Source organism: Rattus norvegicus, chromosome 19 (genome assembly GCF_021556685.1).
Source record: "Rattus norvegicus strain SHRSP/BbbUtx chromosome 19, alternate assembly SHRSP_T2T, whole genome shotgun sequence".
NCBI classification, from domain to species: Eukaryota; Metazoa; Chordata; class Mammalia; order Rodentia; family Muridae; genus Rattus; species Rattus norvegicus.
Genome location: NC_141552.1, coordinates 64,633,113 through 64,640,416, shown reverse-complemented (window position 1 = coordinate 64,640,416; position 7,304 = coordinate 64,633,113). Strand labels below are relative to the sequence as shown.

General features: G+C 50.4%; 1 long non-coding RNA gene across 1 annotated transcript; it reads left to right on the top strand.

The window, feature by feature from the left end:
• Positions 1-753: 753 nt before the first annotated feature.
• LOC108348955 (uncharacterized) lies at positions 754-5,668 on the top strand. Its single transcript, XR_015643645.1, has 3 exons — positions 754-841; positions 1,912-2,072; positions 5,517-5,668. It is a non-coding gene; the product is annotated as an uncharacterized LOC108348955 (long non-coding RNA).
• Positions 5,669-7,304: the final 1,636 nt, after the last annotated feature.

Below are 7,304 nucleotides of genomic sequence, written 5' to 3'. Positions count from 1 at the left end.
CACCTGTCGCCTCAGCTGATGCCTGTGGCTACTCTGGGGGCATCAGCTTGGTCTCCTGATTCTTGCTCCATCACTCACTAGCTGTGGAACCTGGGCATCCGTGTCACCTGCCTGTGACTCAGTTTTACCATCTGTAAAGTGGGGACAGTACAGTATTACACAGGGCCATAATGAGAAGCAGATGAGTTGTCTAGGTCATGCTCACAGGAAACACTTGTGGTTTGTTTATTATGGTTGTCACAGCATGTTTGACATTACCTTAGTGCTGGAAAACAACACAAGGTTCGAAAATATCATTAATAGCAGGTTTTTCTGTGATCGATTAGTAATGTCTGAGGGGAGCAAAGAAAAGGAAGGGTGAAAGGCAAGGACTCAAATTCCTGAGAGGAGGTTCTACCCTAGGACTAGTGGATCTCCTGGAGTAGCAGTTGGAGTCAGCTCACCAGCACTTTGGATGCTGGGAATGGGAGAAAAGAGTAATTTTATATCTTGCTTTGGTGTTTTAAACTAGTAGGCTTTCTGTGATCGATTAGTAATGTCTGACGGGAGCAAATTTCAGATCTTTTCTCTCCCCTCAATCCTGTCCTGACCCCAGCTCTCCTGGGGATGGCTCCTCACTCTGCCCTGAGCCTTGGGCACTGTGTTTCAGATCAGGTCCAGACTCAGCCCCGTGTGAGCTCCACAGCAGCCCCCCATTGGTTCCTGGTGGCCGCACGCATCACAGAATGTTCTAGAAGAGCCCAAGAGTGACCAAACTATGGTCCTGCCCTTCTCATTCTGAACTGGGTGTCTTCTTCCAGACAGCGTCAGAGGCTCCGGGAGGAAGCAAGCTGCAGGGCGGGTAAGGTTTCCTTCAGGAGGTTTTTAAGATCAGCGCCTTCCTCTGTCCTGCGGTATTGGAGTGAATTTGACCAGAGCACTAAGTAGGGCAACATTAGGACTTGTGGTCTGTGAGGGTGTGGATCCCTAAACGTGGTGGAATGTTCTAGACGTAGACTCTGTGCCTCCAGGGGTAAAGGAATCGACAGCTGATTTTCCTCTATCACGGCGGTCGGCAGACATGGGGAAGGTGCACGTGCGAAATGATGACTCTGAGCCCTGCTTCTGAAGCCCGCCCCTGTACTTTACCCACAAGGCTGTGCGACCATGGATCAGTAGTTCGATGCCTCTGTTATTGTTTGTCTTTGCCTATAAACTGTACAAGCCTTCTTATGGACGACTGTGAGCATAGTAGGTGCTCATGTAAAGATCTCAAAGTAGACGCTCAATTAATTGCTTCAAAAGGTACTAAGTATCAAGTACCCCACTCCAAGGACAGCAGGTCCAGTGAGAACTGCCGTTTTTGCTTCTGGGCGGTGTCTTCTTCCCTGTGCCTCAAACTGCTCTCCCCACCCCCATATCCTCAAAACCAAGTCCCTCTTCAGTTCTAGAAAAACCAGGGATGTTGTTTGCATAGAGGCCTTGTTTGCCAGAATCTTCCTCCCCCTCTCCGAGTGTTCTGGGTCCCTTCAGTGGCCGGGGAGTTCACACTTGGTGGCTCTGAGGACAGCAGGCTGGCAGAACTGAGGTGTCAAGGATTTTGCTGTTGTTTTGTTCTGTTTTTTCCTCATCATGGGAAACCAAATGACTGACGGACATCAAGGTCTGGGACAGCATGGTAGGGGTCAGGAAGCTCTCCCTTGTTTGTAGTGTGTTGATGGGACCAGTATGGACTGGGGCTGGTAGCTTAAAGCTGGTGAGTGACTTGGGGGCACACACAGCCCTCGTCAAGGGTCCTTCACTCTAGACCTGGATGGAAGGATTCCTCATGATCCACAGACAAGTGCAATGTGTTCGGTCATTGAGGAGGGGCCCAGGTCACCTTCAGCCAAGGTCACTCCGCTGACTGAGGACTTTCTCTTCTCTTTCCAGACAGGGTCTTGCTACCACCCAGGTTGGCCTGTTACAAGAGTCATCAACTACAACTGATCCCAAGAACGGTCTCATCTTGGAATCCAGGCTTGCCTCAAACTCATGGCGATCCTCCTGCCTCAGCCTCTTGAGTACTGGGATCAAAGGCACTACACTCTCAGGTTAGGAGGCAGATCTTTTATTTTATTTATTTATTTATTTTGGTTCTTTTTTTCGGAGCTGGGGACCGAACCCAGGGCCTTGCGCTTCCTAGGTAAGCGCTCTACCACTGAGCTAAATCCCCAGCCCCCAGATCTTTTAAAACTGTCAGTTGCAGCTCTGACTCAAAGCTGACAGAGCCCTCGGGCTGCCCCAACTTGAGGTGACCCCCCTGCCTTTCTCGTTAACACACCCTTTCTCTAGGCTGTTTGGGGGGTCACTGTCACAAGCAACTGCCTACCTCTGACTGTCTCGACACAGGGGACACTTTTTTCCCTTTGGACTTTAGCCACCCTTTGCACCTTACGGTGGCCTGATATCCAGAGAGGCCCTGCACCATGAGCCACAGGGATGGCTGCCTAGGTGGAGCAGGGATGGGGTATGGGGGATGGATGGGGGGACAGATGTGTGCTATCAACAGAGTCCCCCTTCAAACCTGAGAATATGGCCTTTATTTGGAAACACAGTCATTGCAGATGTGACAAGGTGAACTCATGCTGGCCGCGGTAGGTCTAAACCGGTAGGTTCCTCACCGGCCCTGAGCAGAGATGAGGTGGGACAAAAAGCTACAGCCCAGGGCCTGATTGATGTGGAGCTGGGAGAAACAGGAAGGAGTCTCTGGATCTCTGGGCTTCTGAGTTTTGGGCCTTTAACCCTGGCTTCAAGAGAATAACTTTTGGCACCCTGATCCCAGCTTACAGTAGCCCCCCCAGGAGATCTTGGTGCCAACATCACTAAGTGATACCACTTCCTCTTAGCCGGGACCAAATTCCTCCTTTCCCTGACTGAGTAAGTTTGCTTCGCCTCCCTTTGGTGGCTTCATTTCCTGTCAGCTTCATTCTGAAAAGCGGGCAGAGGCAGTGGGACTGCACGGGCTTCTGGGTTGGAGAATGGGCCAGCTTTTATTTTCTCAGAGGCTCTGAGTGTAGCTGATAGCTCGGGAGCTCGGGTTCGACGGACCCAGGTTCAAACTCTGGGCTCTGGGCTCCCAGTCTCAGGCTTCCCTTCTGTAAAATGGGACCAGAAGTCCCGTGGTTAGGGTCTGTGGCGGGAAGAAGGCATGTGGTGGGTACATCTTACATCGTGATCTCCTTTGTCGAGGTAGTCACATGAATATTTAGGGCAATGCACTACATATCACCACACACCTTTATAGTATTTATTAAGTGGTGCTCTCAGTGAGTTCTATCTTTGATGTCTGGTTGAGTTCACCCCACATTTGAGGCTGATTTTCTTGGGTACAGAGACTCAGGAGGGCGAAGGACATTTTGTTCGGTAAGAGAAGAGCTGCTAGCCACAGGCACATGGAGCCTGAAGGGTGGGTGTGGTGGGCAGGTCCATGGGAGATCTGGCTGGGACTGTTTTCCTTCCATCCATCTCTCTGAGACAGTCTCTTGCCAGCCGGGGCGTTGGGAAGGCGGAACAATAGAACTCGTTGTCCTTGCTCTCTGCTGGGTGGACAGAACTCGCTCAGCGCTCAGCTCAGCGTGTAATCTTCGAGGCATGCAGAGCCTGCGGGCGGCCAGGGAGGTGGGTTAGTCGCTCCCCGGGTCAGGGAATTAGAAACAGATTGCTAAATGGGACAGAATATCCAGGGTGGGCCCTCTCTGGCCTGTACCATATACGAGTCAGTCCTTCACCAAGGGTGACTCAGAAGGTACCTGGTGGCCCCAGCTGTATGAACAGAGGGGAGAGGCTCAAAAATAGGATGATTTGTTAAGCTAGACTCACAAAGGTGGGCTGTGGAGCTCACCAACATGACAACTCCTTTCTAGAAGCTGCTACCCACCAGGGCAGGGGTGTGGTCTCCCAGTAGTCAGACCCCAGTGAAGCCAGTGAAGAGAAGGCAAGGGCTGTGTCAGGATCCCACCAAGGGACAGTGACTGTGACACCCGTTGGTCTCAGCTTCACATGCTTGGGAGGCAAACATCAGGTGTGTCTTAAGCAAGGGAGGGAGGGAGAAGCCATCCCCTTAGAGAGATGGAAGGGTCAGAATGCTGGCACTGGGATGTTTAGAGGTCTTTTAATTGTGTGCGAGCACGTATAAGAGTGTGCGTATGTGAGTGTGTGTTATGACTGTGAATAAGTGTGTGAGAATGTGTATGTTTGTATGTGTACATGCATTAGAGTGCGTGTGGGTGACTTTGTGGTATGTGTGTGTATGTCTGTCTGTGTGAGTATGTAATTATGTGTGAATATATGCATGTGTGAGTGTGTGTCTGAGTGTATGTATGTTTATGTGTGTGTGTGAATGTCTGCAAGTCTGCATGACTGAGTGTGTGTTTGAGTGTATATTCGTGTGTGTGAGTGTTTCAGGGAATGTATGTGTGTGTGAGTTTATGTATATGTTGAGTGTGTGTGTGAATGTATGCTTGAGTGACTGTGTGTGTTTGAGTGTATGTATGTGTGTGTGAGCGTGTGAGTGTGAATCTGTGCATGTGAGAGTATGTAAGTGAGTGTATGTACGTGTGTGAGTGTGTGTGTGTTTGAGTATATGTATGTGTGTATGGATGTGAGTGTGTGAGTGTATGTATGTATGTATGTGTGTGAGTGTGTGTTTGAGTGTATATATGTATGTGTGAGTGTATGTGTGTGTGAGTGTGAGTGTGTATGTGTGAGTGTGTGTGAGTGAGTGTGTGTGAGTGTGTGTGAGTGTGAGTATGTGTGTGTGAGTATGTGTGTGTGAGTGTGTGTGTGAGTATGTGAGTGTGTGAGTGTGTGTGAGTGTGAGTATGTGTGTGTGAGTGTGTGTGAGTGTGTGAGTGTGTGTGAGAGTATGTGTGTGTGAGTGTGTGTGTGAGTGTGTGTGTGAGTGTGTGAGTATGTGTGTGAGTGTGTGTGAGTGTGTGTGTTAGTGTGTGTGTGAGTGTGTGTGTGAGTGTGTGTGTGAGTGTGTGTGTGTGTTTGTGCGTTTTCATATATGTAGAGGCCTGGGCATCATGATGTTAGTCGTCTTCCTCCATTATGCTCCACTTGTTTGAGGCAGGTTCTCTTGTTGAACCTGGAGCGTGGTGGTTTGGCTGGTGTAGTGTGACTGCCTCTGAGTATGGGGAGCTGTGGTGCCCGCCCGGCCTATCTGTAGGTCTGAGGAGCCAAAATACTGAGCTCACATGTGTGTGAAGACTGATAGATCCTTTGAGTCAGCTTCCTTGTTCCTATATTTTATTTATTTATTTGTTTATTTATTTGTCTATTTATTTAGACAAGTCTAGCTATGCAGTTCTGGCTGGCCTGAAACTCACTATGTAGGCCATATTAAACTTGTGGTAGTCCTCCTGCCTCAGCCTCCGGAGCATCGCCATTGCAGGTGGTTATACCCATGCCCACTCTTTTGGTTTGTTTTAAGATCTTGCTACATCGTAGCCCAGGATGGCCTTGAACTTGGGATCCTCTTGTCTGTATTACAGGGGTGGATCACTCTTGCCCAGCTAGAGGACTTTTAATGACGAAGTTCCCAGTCCTGACTGCTCACCAGATCACATCGGAGGCAAAGACTAGATTCCCAGGCTCCCTCAGCCTGGGCTGGCTGGATCTTCTATTGTCCATGTACCATGTGCAGGTACCTGCTACCTAGTCCCCCGGGCTATTCAGTTGCAGAGGGAGTTGGAGGTGTGGGGTCTTTCTTCCAGAGTCAGTCAACGGACACTGTGCTGCCTGAATCGTCATCCAGCTTCCTTCTCTGGCAGCTTTGTGTGGTTCCGGTGAGCACAGCCTCCTACAGAGCCTGTACCTTGCTACATCGTACTGGTCCTTACTGGACTTAGTTTTTTCATCTGTGAACTGGGCTCTCTGTTCCTAAACTTCAAGGTCTGTGTGCAGAGTCCCTGGTGCCCAGATCCTCACACCTTAGGCCAGCAGGTGGAGCAAGTCCTGAGGAGGGCAGGGCCTCTGTGGGGTGGATATTGGTAGGGCACAGATGGCCAGGGCAAGGTTGGTGTGGATTGAGGACTCTGATGACCTCAACTAACTGAGCTGGCCCAGGCTCCTGCTACCGTGACTCCTCACCATGAACGACTTGAGTGGAAAAAAAAAAAGCACCCTCTTCTCTTTCAGTCACTTTGATTAGAACATTTTAATCACAATAACAGAAAAGAAACTAAGTCACTATCTTGGGCTTGGAATCTGGCACCGGGGCTGAAGGCAGCTACCAGGATCTAGTTCCTTCCACCCACACCCAACGCTGGCTTCCTGGCTGGGTTCAGGCTGTGACAATGAGGAACCCTGCACTTTTCTGGGAAGATATTATCCTTCAGTAAGTCCTGTGCACACTCTGTGCGCACACACACCTTGGAGTATGCGTGTACAAAACAGCACGAAGAACCCCTTCCAAATCTAAAGACTCTGGGGCCAGTCAGAAGCCACTTACAACTGGGAATCCATGAATTCCTGAATCCCTGAAAGGAAGGGCCTTGCATGGTCTAGAAAAAGCCACACACAGGACACAGAGGCGGGATGCGATGAGAGAGAGAGAGAGCCTGCCTTAGGCTCTTGATGGAAGACTGACTGGCTCAGGTGGTCAGTCCAGAGCGCTGGGCTCCGGCCTCTCCTTTGGGGTTGGGGAGACGTGGATTTACTGAATTCATGGCCCCAGCACAGCCATAGCTCGGGTTCTTAGACAAACACAGAAGTGTTTGGAGTATGGCAGGGAGGTGTTCTGGCTGGGAGGGAGGGATGTTCCACAGCTCTCGGGCCCCTAGCCTCATCCCTGCCTCTCACCGGGACCTAACCTTGACCATGAGCTGCACTCTAGTGGAGGCGGCCTGGTCCCCTGCAGGAATGTGGGGCTTGGTGGAGAAGCTGAGGCCCTGGGCATGCAGAGGGAATTCCAGTGCGCTCTCCTGTCAGCCTGGTTTTGGAAGGCAGCTGGTTACTTTGGCCTGCGCCCAGTTCTGACTCTCCGCATTGCCCTCTACTCCCAACTTTCCTCTCTCTTTTGGAATCAAAAAAAAAAAAAATCCCTAATCAGAGAGAGGCCTAAGTCATGGCTGATTGAGGCTGAGGACGTGGCTCTGTTTGCCGGTTCTAACAGGCTCCGTCTGAGCCTAGGGTCCCTGCCTCCGGTGTCTCGAGTACACAGCTGGTACCAGCATCATCTTCCTTTTCCCTTACAGGTTAATTGGAGGTAAAGCTGACTGATTTTTTTTACATATGGTTCCTTGTGTGGTGACCCAGGTCAAGCTGGAGATCTCTGCCTC